The 14498-nt window shown below is 48.0% G+C and overlaps 1 long non-coding RNA gene across 1 annotated transcript in view; it reads left to right on the top strand.

The window, feature by feature from the left end:
- Nucleotides 1–14498, top strand: part of LOC126508274 (uncharacterized) — a 285135-nt gene that overhangs the window by 31484 nt on the left and 239153 nt on the right. Inside the window, exon 2 of the long non-coding RNA XR_007593764.1 lies at nt 7256–7459. This is a non-coding gene — a long non-coding RNA (uncharacterized lncRNA). The remainder of the gene's footprint in view (nt 1–7255; nt 7460–14498) is intronic.

Here is a 14498-nt window from a genome sequence, read left to right as displayed (position 1 = left end):
TGATATGTTACCATAAACACTCTTTGTAGATTGCCTCTTTCATTCAAAATTATACTTATAGGGTATATATATAAATATATATACACACACACATACACACACACACACACACACACACACACACATATATATGGTCTCATGTGGCACAGGTTGGCCCTGAACTCACTCTGTAGCCAAGAATGACCTTGAACTTCTGATCCTCTTTCCTCTACCTTCCAAGTGCTGGGATTACAGGTTGTGTGCAACCACACCAGGCTTTTAGAAGGCGATGGGTATTGAACTCAGGGTTTTCTGTGTGTTAGGAAAATGCCATAGCAACTGAGCCATGCCTCAGCCCTGTCTCTTTCAGTTATTCATGAACATGAGTTTACGTTTATTCACCCATTATCAGTGTGAGTGTGCTCATGCATGTGGGCTCTGAGGTTACGAGGACCGAGCTCAGGTGGCAGGCTTGGCAGGCAGCAGGTTGCTTTACCCACTGAGCCATCTCATCAGCTCCATTTGTTCATTTTTAAGCATGGTGTAGTGACCCATTGTACGCGTTTTCCACAAGAGCTCGCCCACTTTCCACTGATAAGAATAAATAAAGACCGATGCTCTCTTACTGTGTGATCTGCAAGAGTTTCTTTGCAAATCATACCCAGGTCTGGAATTGCAGGAGCTGCAGTTAGACTTTTGTAGTTATTATCTGTGAAATTGTTCCCTAAAATGGCTATAAATTTACAATCTCTTCAGCAATGTATAAAATTTCCTGTTGCTTTAACCAACCCTGGCACTGTTTATATATACAGAAGTATATGTATATATGTGTGTGTACATATGTGTATAAAGTTAGATTTTTCTCAATAATTTTTTTTGTTGTTTGAGAATTTCATGCAGGCATATTATGCGCTTTGATCAAACCCACCCCCTTCTTCCTTCCAGTTCCTCCTCTGTTCTCCTCACCACCTTTCATTCCCAATTATAAGTGCTCTTTTTTGTTGTTTTTTTTTTCTTTTTGGATTTTTTTTTAAGCCACTGAGTCCGATTAGGACTGCCTGTATGTGTGTGAGTATAGAACTATCCACTGGAACACAGGCGCTGTATTCCAGAAGAAAACTGATGCTCCCTCTTTCAGCAGCCTTTGATCGCCATTAGCTCCTTGGCTAGGGTGGGACTCATTAACCTCCTCCCCATCAGTCTGGGATTTTTGCTGCCTTGATCTTATGCAGATCTTATGCAAGCAGCCACAGATGCTGAGTTCTTTTGTGCAATGGTACATTTCTCTCTCTCTCTCTCTCTCTCTCTCTCTCTCTCTCTCTCTCTCTCTCTCTCTTTACTTTTTAAAACAGTCTTTTCTCATTTTATATATCAATCCCAGTTCCTTCTTTCTCCTCCTCCTCCTCCTCCTCCCCATCACCTTCCCCCCACCCCACCCCCATTCATTCCTCAGAGAGGGTAAGGCTTCCCATGGGGAGTCCACAGAGTCTGGCCCATCACTTTGAGGCAGGACTAAGGCCCTCCCCCCCATATCTAGACTGAGCAAGGTATCTCTTCAAAAAGAATCAGCTCCAAAAAACTAGTTCAAACACTAGGGATAAATCCTGGTCCCACTGCCAGTGACCCCATAGACTGCCCCAGCCACCAACTGTCACCCACATTAAGATGGCCTAGTTTGGACCTATGAAGGGTCCCCTGCTGTTAGCCCAGAATCAGTGAGCTCCCACTAGCTCAGGTCAGCTGTTTCTGTGGGTATCCCCATCATAGTCTTGATCCCTTTGCTCATGTTATCACTCCTTCTTCTCTTTGACTGGACTCTGGGACCTCAGCCCAGTGCTAGCTGTGGATCTCTGCATCTGCTTCCATCAGCTGCTGGATGAAGGTTCTATGATGACAATTATGACAATTAAGGTCGTCATCAATCTGATTACAGGGGAAGGCCAGTTCAGGTACCCCTTCCACTATTGCTTAGGGTCTTAGCTGGGGTCATCCTTAGGGATTCCTGGGTACTTACCTAGTCCCAGGTTTCTTGCTAGTCCCATAATGACTCCCTCAATCAAGGTATCTCTTTTATTGCTCTCCCTCTCTGTCCTTTCTTTTTCTTGGCCATCCCCTTCCCTCATGTTCTCCTCCCCATTCCCTTCTTCTTTTACCCTCCCCTTCCACCCTCCCTTCTTCACCCCTCCATCTTCTCAGGAGTTCTTGCCTATTTCCCCTTCCCAGGGGGATCCACATATGTTTCTCTTAGGGTTCTCCTTGTTACCTAGCTTCTCTGGGGTCATGGAATATGGGTTGGTTATTCTTTGCTTTATGTCTAATATCCACTTATGAGTGAGTACATACTGTGTTTGTCTTTCTGGGTCTGTGTTACCTCACTCAGAATGCTTTTATGGTCATTTCTCAGAAAATTGGGAATCAATCTACTTCAAGACCCAGCAATACCACTCTTGGGCATGTACCCAAAGGATGCTCACTAATAAGGATATTTGCTCAACTGTGTTCACAGCAGCATTATTTGTAATAGCGAGAACCTGAAAACAACCTAGATGCCCCTCAACCAAAGAAAGGATAAAAAAAATGTGGCACATCTAAACAATGGAGTACTATTCAACGGTGAAGAACAATGACATCTTGAAATTTGCAGGCAAATGATAGAACTAGCAACGACACATTTAAATACAAATATGTTCATTTATTCGTGTGTGTGTGTGTATGTGTGTGTGTGTGTGTGCACATGCGCATGTATGGACACCTATTTGTGTGCCACAGCCTGTGTATGGAGGTCAGAGTACAGTTTGAGGAGTTGCTTTTCCCTATTTGGGTCCTGGGGACGGAACTCAGTTTATCAGGTGCCTTTCCGTGCTGAACCATCTTGCCAGCCCCGTGCGGCTGTTTTAAATGTTGTCCCACAGACATCCTTATGCATGTGTTTTCCTTAGAATAATTTCTAGAATAAAACAAGCTGTGTTTAAGATGTGTATTTAAGACTTTTGTTCCTGGCTGCTGAACCTGCTGGAGGAGTAGGTTTTGAAAGGAAGGGGGCGCCCTCCCATGGCTGGTTTCTGGAATAGCATCACAGGGCCAGTGTGACAGAGACAGCTGATATTCTGCACCAGAGTGCTGTCATCTGGGGACCACTTCCCACCCGAAGAGGGGACGCCAGAGAGTATGGTTCTGACCACTCTGATGTCAGTAGAAGACAGAGATGCCCTTAGCTATCACCAGCCCCATGGACGGAAATAGATTTAGGCTTTGCATTGCATAAGAGGTATAAGCAAGTCCGTGGACAATCGGGCAGTCTCAGTGAGCATTAAAGGTGCTCCCAGGGTTAGAGCAGGAAGGATGTAACCTTGTTATAGTAATGTGTGTGTCCTGCATCAGATGATAGGCCCCTACTGTGAGGGCTCAGTGTTAATTGTGGATTGCTGGCTTCGTTGGGCTTGTAAGGAGTGTATGTACACACTGTGTGTGTGTTAAAAACTAGAGGAAAGGAGGAAGATGATGATGATGACCATAATGAGGGGGAAGGAGGAAGAGGAGGAGAGGCTGGAGGAGGAGCTGGAAGGCAGGAGCGAAAGGGAAGGGAGGGAGGGAGATAAAAGCCTGAAGGCAGAGAAAGCAGGGGCCCACTGGCACCTTGAGCACTGTTGAAGTATGCTGGAGTATTGTGGAATGACCAGGGAGGAAGAAAACATGGGAGCAGGCCTGAGTGTCCAAGGCCACCGAAGAATAAAAGAATGAAATTCTCTCTGGCACTGCAGGATGGCTATGGACTCCTCTACCCGCCTTGGATGCTTCGGCCAGTGTCACGAGATTGACATTGTGAGATTCCCCACCTGCAGGCAATGAAGAGGTCAAAGGCCCACATCACTGGGCCAGGTGTCCATCTCTAAGTGAGCTGCCTCTGCCATGTTCATCGTGGAGCAGGAAGAAGCCTGCCAAGGATGCTTCTAAACTCTGAAATGCGCACCAAGGCAGTTTCAAGGACGACTCCCAATCCGTCTCCATCCAGACTCCTCCTTGAATGGCCTGTTGGGTGCTCCGTAGCACCTGGGCCCCTTCCTGTTACCACATTGCCACAGGAGTAGGCTCGGCACATAGGGACATGCCAAACTTAACACTGATGCTCAAGAAACATGGAGTAGGTGACAGATGGGCTCCTCAACAGCTCCGTCTTGCAAGCATTTCCTTTTCTGGGCTGCCTAGTCAATCACCGATACCATCAAGGTCGCTCTTCAGCTGGTCATTGTTTTTCGTCCTTCTGCTCATAGCCAACGCGCCAACAAACCCTCTCTGTTCTTGCGTTCTGCACCCACACTTTCCTCTCCTGCACTGCAGAATTCTGGGGGATGAAGGTGTGGGAAGAAGAAAGTGTGGGTGAAGGTCTATAAGCAAGGACATCGCTGAAGGAAAACTTGCTTCTTTTGGCACTTAGTGCCACTCTCCTCTTCCTGCCTATGATGCTCCACCAGCTTCCTATTTCCTTTCCGTAAACTTCAGATTTCTGAGCTTGGCCCTTAGGACCACAGCCTTGCTCTCTACCTTCTTTGTTTACATCATCCATTTATCTTTCGAGTGTTTCTTGTTTCTGCCTGTGTGTGGTCTCTAATCTTCAAGCCCATCCTGGGTTTGCCTGCCCTTCTATCTGGGCTTTGTAATCTTCCCTCTTCACTGCCCAGTCCTGTGCTCAGTCACTTCTCTTTCCGTGGAACGGTGCCTCAGACTGAAGTCGCAGCTGAGACCCTGTTTCTGTGGGTGCTGGGTGGTGGTGATACTCTCTGGCTGTGGCATACCCAGCCAAGGCTGTGTGGACTGGTCACGATGGTACTGGTTGTCTTTCATGTTTCCAGCACTGTCTGTGTGTCTCCTATGCTTTCTTTTCAGCCCTCACAATAAATAAATGTCAATTTCATTCAAATGAGGATTCAGTGTGGCAGACTGCATAGCTGCTAGGCCATGGCCAGGCAGGGCTGTGGGGAAAATGGATTCAGTGGAATAAGGATAGAATGGGACCTTGGGATGATGCTGAGGACATCAGGACTCACTTGTGGGTGTTGGCTTCTGGGAGAAAGACGGAAGGAAAGGAGAGATGCAGCTAGCTACCAAATCAGAGGAAGATTGAGGCTGTTCCTCTCTGGTGACGAGAGAAGCTGTAGGTGCAGGTCCTTGAGGGGGCAAGTAGGAAGCGATTCCCCCCCAGGGCTGGATGTGGGGTCTGCTAGGAGGAGGCCATTGATATCGTGGTACCAGGAGATGGTTCCATTAGGAAAGGGCCTGCCACCCAAGAATGAGGACCTGAGTTTGGATCCCCAGGTCCTGTGTGAAAGCTGAACGTGGCAGAGTTCCACTCTATAACCCCAGAACTGAAGGCAGAGACAACAAGGTCCCTAGATCTTATTGACTGGATAGACTAGCTGAATTGATAAACTCCAGGTTCAGTGAGAGACCCTGTCTCAAAAAATGAGGTGGTCACCCCAACATCAACCTGTGACCTCTGTGTGTACGTACACATGCATACATATCTGTGCACACATGAACAAGTTCATATGACACACACACATAGAGAGAGAGATGAGAGAGAGAGAGAGAAAGAGAGAGAGAGAGAGAGAGAGAGAGAGAGAGAGAGAGAGAGAGAGAGAGAGGTGGCAGGCATGGGGACAGCAGAGTCACTGGGAAACAGGGCATTGACTAACATCTGAAAGACAGTAGTTTATCCAGAGCCAGGGGTCAGGGAGTCGGCCTGTCTGTGGCACAGCTTTAAGGACCGGGACCTTCCTGTTTTGGGTAGTGCTTAGCTGAGAGCAGAGCTGGTTATTATGTGTCAAAGAGTATGGCTTCCTCTAGAGACTAGGTGAGCTCTCCTGCCTCCCATTCTCAGTCCAGTCTGCTAAAAGGATCTTGTTGTGGTTGCCAGCGAATTTGCTGTGATCCCTAACTTTGATTCAAGCAGTCTTCCCCAGAGAGTAGCCCTCGGAGAGAGAACAGTCGGACCATGTAGACGTTCTCGGCAGGTGCGCTGACCGACTACCGCCTGGGCTGTCTTTCAAGTCCCCCAAATTATTTAGTCAACTACTAGATGGTTAGACTGTCTCAAGTTCAAAGGCGAGCAGGCTGGAAGCAGACATCTGAGGGACCTGCAGACATCTTAGCCGGGAAATATTAAGATATGGCAGGCTGGGCTTATCAGGAGGCTGGGCAGGGATCAGAAGGAATACATTTTTTATTCTGTGAGCTGCAGCGCCCAGGAATCATCCTCTGATGTGAGGCCCGTAGGTAGACCTAACTTCTGCGAAAGTTTCTTAGTCACGAGGCTTGGGATCAGTGTATGTGGGGTGTCGGGTGGGCTAGCGGGGGTAATGGAGGAGGTGGGTAGGGAATGGTACTCCCCACTCCTATTAGAGGGAGAAGCTTTGGTCTTAACTGGTTTATAAAGTCTAAGTTAGTTTTCTTCTTCTTTTTTTTTTTTTTTTTTTGATTTTCGAGACAGGGTTTCTTCGTAGCTTTTTGGTTCCTGTCCTGGAACTAGCTCTTGTAGACCAGGCTGGCCTCGAACTCCCAGAGATCCGCCTGCCTCTGCCTCCCGAGTGCTGGGATTAAAGGCGTGCGCCACCATCGCCGGCCTAAGTTAATTTTCTAAACACGCCAAAAGCAGATGAAGGGAGGGATGGTTTACTCTGGCTCATACTTTGGGGGAACAGGCCGCTCTCATGGCAGAAGGGTCTATTGGTAGAAGCAGGAGGTGACAGTCACGTGGCATCTCCTGCCAGGAAGCGGGGCACAGACAGGAAGTGGAGATGACCTCTGTGAGATCTTAAGGCCTTCCCTCAGTTGATCCACTTCCTCTAGCCATGCTCTGCCTCCTAAAAGTTCCACAACCTTTCCAAGTGGAAACTCGGTAGGGGGAAAGGGACATGCCTTTGTTTGACCTATACAGTGTCACCAGCTAGGGATAGGGAGTCTGACCAGGGCTGGCTTTTTCTGTTTCCAAGATGGTAGCTTGTTACTGTGCCCTCCAGAGAAGATGGACAGTGCCTTTACAGCGGGTCAACATCTTCCTTGCATCTTTGATGTCACTAATCGCATTCATTATGAAAGGTCATATCTCCCAATATCATCACATAGGTGATTAAATATTAGCACTTGAATTTTGGGGGCCATTCAAAATACAACATTTTCTCCCAAATTTCACAGGAGGAGGAGGGAGAAGAGAAGTGGGGAGGAGGGGATGATGGTGACAAAGAAGAACAACAACAAAGGTTCTTATTTTATTTTAAAGAAACCCTCAAAGCCGTGGTACATATTTTGCATGAGAACCATCGGGTCTGGCTTCGACTTGGACTGGCTGTGTAACCCAGGTGCCCCCTGGATCTGTCATGGAACCGGAGTGAGCTGCGATGTGCAGATGGCGTAGCAAAGTCTTCCTGATTGAGTGTTACAGAAGGCTGAGGTAATGAACGCCGGAGCAAAGTATGTCATGCAGGTGCGTTGAAGTCATTTGTTTTTCAAGCTCATTCTAGAGCAAGTGCCTGTTTCATGTTCTCATTTATCTCTGCTCCCTCCCCTACCCCAGAGAGTATGTTAACATTGCCCAGCTCTCTTTCCAAGCTGAAGAAGTCAGGCACACAGAGGTGGTGTGTCTCTCTGAGGCCCGTAACCAGATCATGGTAACTAGAAACCCAGTCGGGAGGAAAGGGCCATGGGACACAGTCTTAGTGATGGTCCTTTATTTATTAGGGGTCACACATGTCTTTTAAGTCCCTAAGTATGTACTTGGAACATTCTAGAAGAGAGATTTGGAGATCATTGAATGCGTGCACCAGAACTACTTAGCACTGTCTTCCAATTCTTTCCCAGGCTTTGTATTCTCCTCTGTCCTTTCCCTTGCACTGATGGGACCTGAAATCACCAGATCCCCATTGTACTGTGACTTTGCAAGCTTCTGATCATGCTGCTGCTGTTCCTGAAGGTGCCCTCTCTCCCCTTTTGGAAAACAAGTTTTCATTCACCAAGGCCCGATATTTCATGCTCAGCACAGTCTTCCTTACTCATTTTCTGATGGAGTTTATTTCATAAAATTGGTACATTTATATTAGTAAGTTTCCATTCTATCTGAGATGCTCTCAAGAGTTTATATTCAAGTTTACACAGCTAGAACTTGAGCTAGTCTTTGAACTTAAACTTCCTAACATCAAAGCTGGTACTGAAGCACTAGCTGACAAAGTTACTACCTCCTGTTTTTCCCCCGTTCCACTGAGGACCCCTTCATCCTCGATGGTGACGGTTCATTTGCTGCTGAGATTTCTGGGAAGTACAGGAGTCATCAGCTTCGATGCTGTGCCTGTCACAGGCCACCCTCTGTCTTTGCTGTGTCACCTGTTGCTCGTGATGGACCGTGAAACATGGTTCTGATGAACAGTCTTTCACGTTGCAGCCAATGAGGCTCAGGATTAAAATGAGTTCAGCTGACTCGTGGAGGAAAGCTAGGGTACACACTCAAGTCTGGTTTTTCCCAGAGCTCTCCTGTCTTTGTTTTCAAAGTGCCTAGGAATTCACCCAGGGCTTCACCCAGGCTCAGCAAGTGTTCTGCCACTGAGATAGTCTCAGCCCTCTCTTCCTCCCCCTTACTTACTTCCTCCTTCCTCCCCCTTGCCGCCACCTCCTCATCTTCTTTTTTCCTCTTTTTCTTTTTCTTCTTCTTCTTCTTCTTCTTCTTCTTCTTCTTCTTCTTCTTCTTCTTCTTCTTCTTCTTCTTCTTCTTCTTCTTCTTCCTCTTCCTCCTCCTCCTCCTTCTCCTTCTCCTCCTCCTCCTTCTCTTCTTCTTCTTTTCCTTCTTCCTTCTTCCATTTTGAAGCAGGGGCTCTCTAAGTTGCCCTGGGTGGCCTTGAATTTGTGATCCTCAACCAGGGATCACAGGGTGCTGCTTCTATTGGACATGTTCCATTTGTACTTATATAGTGTGGGGCTACAGAGACAAGTGCCACTGAGCTGGGATCCACAAGGTGGTCCCTGTCAAGTGGGGAAGACAGACTTCATTGTTGCCAGAGGTTTCTGTCCTGCCCGGTCCCACAGTCATTCAGTTCCAAAGAAACACACAGAGGCCTACATTAATTATAAACTGGTTGGCCTATTAGCTCAGGCTTCTTATTAACTAATTCTTACATCTTAAATTAGCCCATTATTCTTGTCTATGTTAGCCACGTGGCTTGGTACCTTTTATCAGTGAGATGTTCACATCTTGCTTCCTCTGTGTCTGGGTGACGACTGCAGACTGAGTCTTTTCTCTTCCCAGAATTCTCTTTTTTTTCTTTGCCCTGCCTCTACTTCCTACCTGGCTACTGGCCACCAGCATTTTATTAAAGCAATACAACTGACAGGGTATAGACCATTGTCCCACAGCATTTCCCCTCCCCCCCTTTTTTCAAAACAAGAACTCTGAATTGAATCTCCTCTGTTTAGCTTTTTTCCTGACCATTATCCATAACAACTTGTAACCAACAAAGAAAAACGCCCATAATCCATTTTTTTTAAAATGTGGGCATAGTTTTCCAGGCTACTTCCTGCTGATTGGGGGTGCTGATAATCTTATGGAGATCTAAAGAAAATTTAGAATTATAGTCAAATCCTGACTAGAATATTCTGTGAGGCTAGAATCCATGTAGCCCTGCCAGAGACAGATGCCAGAACTTTATCCGGGCAGAATAGAGATAGGCAGAGAAAACTAAACTGAATGCTGGGAGAAAGAAGGCGGAGTCAAGAGATGCCATGTAGCCCTGCCAGAGACGGACACTGAACCTTGCCAATAAGCCACAGCCACATGGCAATACACAGATGAATAGAAATGGGTTAAATTAAGATGTAAGGGTTAGCCAATAAGAAGCTAGAGCTAATGGGCCAAGCAGTGAGTTAATTAATACAATTTCTGTGAGGTTATTTCAGGAATTTGGGCAGCTGGGAAATGAACAAGCGGTTTCCTACTATACATCATGACAGAAAGGCAGCCCTGAGACGGAGTGAAGAGTCAGTCTACCAGGCAAAGAGAGGGACTTCCTGGGTGAGGGGATGCACGAACAGGAATTTGAAAGTTGAATAAGAATCTTCATGAAGACAAGGAGTAGAAAGGTAGCAGATGTATCCAGCAGGAGACAAGGAGTGGGCTGGGCAGGCTGTGTGGTAGACAAGATGGCTGCTCAGACATTCCCTTGCCTACCATGTTCCCCTTTCTTCACAGCCCCTGGCAGAAGCTGAGGAGAGTGGCAGCTGCAGGCTGCTGGGTACGCCCACCCCACCAGAGTTCTCGTTTTTTCTCTCACAGCTGTCCGTTGGAAAGGTGCGGGCACAAAGCTCTGTGGGATTCTCCTCAGCACTGGGGCAGAAGAGGAAATGGTGGGGACAGTCTTTCTGGGCACTGGAACCCCACACCTGCTCTCTGTCCCTCGCAGTGGCCTGGCTCAGCTTCCAGCATTGCTGCAGTGGGAAGCAAGACCAGCCATTCTTGTACGCCTGCCTGAGGCTCTTAGAGCCTTGCTGGTAAAGCCGTAAGGGCTGGCTTCCTGTTACAGGATGAGTGCCAGGTGTCTTCCTCCTGGAAATAGAGGGGATAAGGGATTCAGGGTCTGGCTGGCACAGGAGGGAGGGTGCCTGGCCTATCAGCCCTCGGCAGGAGAAACCGCGAATCTCTTGTCCGCAGACTCTGTCCGCCGAGACCATGAGCTCAACTTGCCCCAGCCTGGCTCTGGGCAGAGAGCCAGTATGGCTGGGACTGGGTTGGTGTCATCTGTGCTTGTCTGAGAGCTTGGGGCTTTAGAGTCTCCGAGCCTAGAGTTTCTCTCACTGCAGGTACCGCTGCCAAATGGCAGGGATCCCAGTGTGACCTCTTCTGTGTTAAGATGTGGCATGCAGCGTCACCAGAGGAATGAGAGGCTTTTTTTAGTTCCCATTCCCTGACTGCAGTCTGGGGACCTGCTTCACCTCAGAGACTCCATGCCCAGCCCAAGAAGATGCCTTCATAGTCCGCTCTTTGCCGGTGCCTATATTGGACCAAGGGAAACCTCAGATGAAAACTGATTGGACCACTTATCCTTGGGGGCACTAATTTATTCTCATATTTAAATCTGGCAACATGGAATCTGGATTTTCTTCTGCCTACTCCCCTGAAGGCCAGGGCACATCTCCTGGTTCAGCCTGTTCTTTAGTCTCAGATGCATGTGTCTGAGTATAGGTGTTGCTCCTTGTCGGGCTATTGGCAGGACTGGCTGGACTCCTTCTTCACTGAAGGAGTCTGTAATATGGGTCATACACCCTGTGCTCCATCTGATCCTTGTACCCATTTGTGAACATGCCCAAATCCCCTGTGAACATGCGTCTTGTGTGGCTGGAGGAGGCCTTTAATGTGTACATACACATGTGTCTGTCCATGTATAAAATGCAATCTATGTGTGTATGTCTACGTATGTGTGGCCTTGTCTAAGATGGGCCTTCTGTCCACTCTGGAAGAAAAGGGGTTGGCCCTGTCTCCCTTGCTGTAGTGTTACCCAGCTCGGGGCTGGCTTGAAAGTCCCTATCAATCTGGACAGTGATGGCTGCCATTCTAGCGTCGTCACCTCGCCCTGAGTCAGTCTCTTCCCTGTCTCCCACACCTGGCTGTTACCTTTCTTGGGACAAAGAACCTCAGGGAGGGGTTTCTGGCTTGGTGTGGCTGATCCTCAGAGGACCTCAGTGCTGGTACAGTCCCCAGGTTATGTTGGAAGTACTCCCTGGGGCCTTGGGCACGACCGAGGGACAGTTGCCCAGAGTGTCCCCTTCCCAACAAGTCTCTGGATGGGCAGGGCCTCACTTGGGGGGGGGGGAATTACCAATTTAAATACGAAATGCAAGCAGTTTGGATGGAACCCCAGGACGGCAGTTTGAGAGCTCATTCCCTGCCCCGTGGGGGTTTGATTACAACCAACTTGGCTGATAACATGCAGAGAGGGCCAGAGAAATGGTTTCCAAGGAAACTCATATCTGTCTAAAACCCCTCTGGCTCGGGTGGGAGCCAGGGCTGCCTGGGAAATCAGAGGTTGTGCTTGGTCCATTCTTTGTGAGCCCCCACTTCGCCCACTCAGCTCCTGCCCCTGGACCCCAAACTTGGCCTGCATTTCCATTTCTGCTCATGCACATTTTTTTCTTCTTGGTCTGTTTGGTTCTTCCGCCTCCTTATTTATCTTAGTCTAGGTCTTCACAGACTTAAACATTTGGGAAAGTTGGTCAACAGCAGCTAATATTTCTAAAAACTAATTGTCACCATTCTTGCGATGGCCACACCATTCCGGAAATGATGTAGTTTATTTCTATTGGCTTCCATCTCCGAAACAACCTCTTGAACTATGTATTAATGAACCCTTTTGTCCGGTTTCAGCTGAAACTACATTTCCCAGAATTCCTTACAATCAAGTCAAGTCATGTGATGGTTCTGGCCAATGGAAATGGGCAGCAGTAATAACCTCTTCTCACTTGTCAGGGCCTCTGAAGAATGTCAGGTGCATCTTCTATATACACACTTACTCTTTTCCCTCGCGGGATGTTGAAGCAGAAACTCTAGTGGAACACCCAGCTACTGGACTGAATTCCATATAACCCTAGGTAATTGTGTTCTAGCTTCCGTTCACCTTCACTGGGCTGTAATTTTATGTTTGTTAAACCACTGAGATTCGGAGAGTTGTTTATTAGGCTGTTGCCTAGCCTGCAAAAAGGTATATGCATCATTATTTATCTAGGGATGAAATGACTCAGAATACTAACTACTTTCTCTTTCCTCTCTTCCCCTCTGTGTGTGTATGTATGCATGTGTGTATGTGCATATGTGTGTATTGTGTGTGTGTGTGTGTGTGTGTGTGTAGGAAGGCCTGAGGCTGACTTTGAGTCTTTCTCCCAATTGCTCCCCACTGTAGTTTTTGAGACACAGTCTTCTCTCTGAACCTGGAACTCATTATTTTGGCTAGGCTGACTGGTCAGTGAGCACCAGGAATCTGCCTATCTCCATGGTTGGGGTGACAGATGTGGACTGAGCCAGGTCCCCGTGTTAGTGCAGTAGGCCCTTTATGGACTGAGCCACCACCTCTCCAGACTGATTCGAAGTCATCTCTAAGATCACACAGCAAATGAGTGCTAATAAAGATTTAATTTTTTTGACACAAGGTCTCATGCAGCCTGGGAGGGCCTCAGACTTGCTATGTAGCCCAGGCTGGGCCTTGAACTCCTGATCCTCTTGCCTCAGTTTCCCAAGTACCACCGGGCTCCACCTGCCTACACATGTGCAGTTGAGTTCATGTCCACCCTGGAAGGGTAGCAGAGCAACCACACTAGGGTGGGCAGAGTGCTGGCCTCTGTCTCTCTCTTGAGGGGCCCCAGGAAGAGCTAGAGCAAGCCTGGAAACTAGGGAAGGGGGGCTATGGAGGGCAGGTGTGTGGAGAGGCATCTCCTAGCACTGCAGGGCGGTGAGCAACAAGGAAGGGGTGTCAATCGTGTTTAACGAGAGCCAGCCAGGTGGAGGAGGAAGAGCCTTGGGAAGAGACCATTAAATTTAATGACTTCAGCGACAGCTCCAGCTGAGTGATGGGGCAGGTGCCAGACTGTGTGGTTTTGGAGAACTCAGTGGCTGTGCTGGTGAATGTGAAGAGAGATAGAGCTAGGCAGAGGGAGAGCGGGGAGAGACAGACAGACACATAGCGCTCTCCCGAAAGGAATCACGACCTATGCTCCTTTCTGCTGGGCTCTCCTGTACATTTTTAGAGCTGAACTGATAGCTGGCCAGAAACCATGGAGGAGTGAGGCTGGGAAGAGCCACCATCCTGTGGAACACTCACTGGGCTGAGAACCATCTCCTGATTGGGCAAGGAGTGGCAGCTGGTGGGTTGTGACTGGAGAGACCGAAATCCTTTGGGGCTTTGTGAGTTCATCATTTGACTGGGGTAAGCCATTCACTCGGATAAGCCTAGATGATGAATCTGTCTACATAGGATGGGCAGCTGTATCTGTACACCTGCCACATCTTCCTAAAACCCAGGAGCTGAGTTCCTTAAACGCTCAAATGTCCATCTTTCCCCCCTTAATTAAGATCTCCTGAGTGTCAGAGAAGAGCAACATGGCTTGACTTAGGGCCAAGTTCCAAGGTTCCCTTGAGGCTGGGTGTGGCTGTTTCCTTAGTACCTTTTTTTAAAAGTTTTTTTCTTTTAGAATTTTTTTTTATTCTTTGACAATTACATACACACCACACACACACACCTGTAACACCCGGTTTTGGTGTTACACCCTCGGTACAGTTCGCGCGCAGCTGTACCGAATGCGAGTCCGGGCAAGGGCCTGGAGATTGAACACAAGAGACAGAGACCAGGGTCATTCGATAGGAGATCAAGCGAATGCCGTTTATTCAGACTTGGGGAAGCCCTTTTCTACCTAACTGCAGCACAAAGATCTCTCCGCCCAGGAAGGTGGGAAATTACCATATTAACAATGGAGAAGATTGCCTGCAGCTAAATCAC

Source organism: Alexandromys fortis, unplaced genomic scaffold (assembly GCF_014885135.2).
Source record: "Alexandromys fortis isolate MF-2015 unplaced genomic scaffold, M_Fortis_MF-2015_v1.1 scaffold_26, whole genome shotgun sequence".
Taxonomy (NCBI): domain Eukaryota; kingdom Metazoa; phylum Chordata; class Mammalia; order Rodentia; family Cricetidae; genus Alexandromys; species Alexandromys fortis.
Note: the sequence above shows the minus strand (reverse complement) of the source record. Positions and strands in the feature narration are given on the sequence as shown.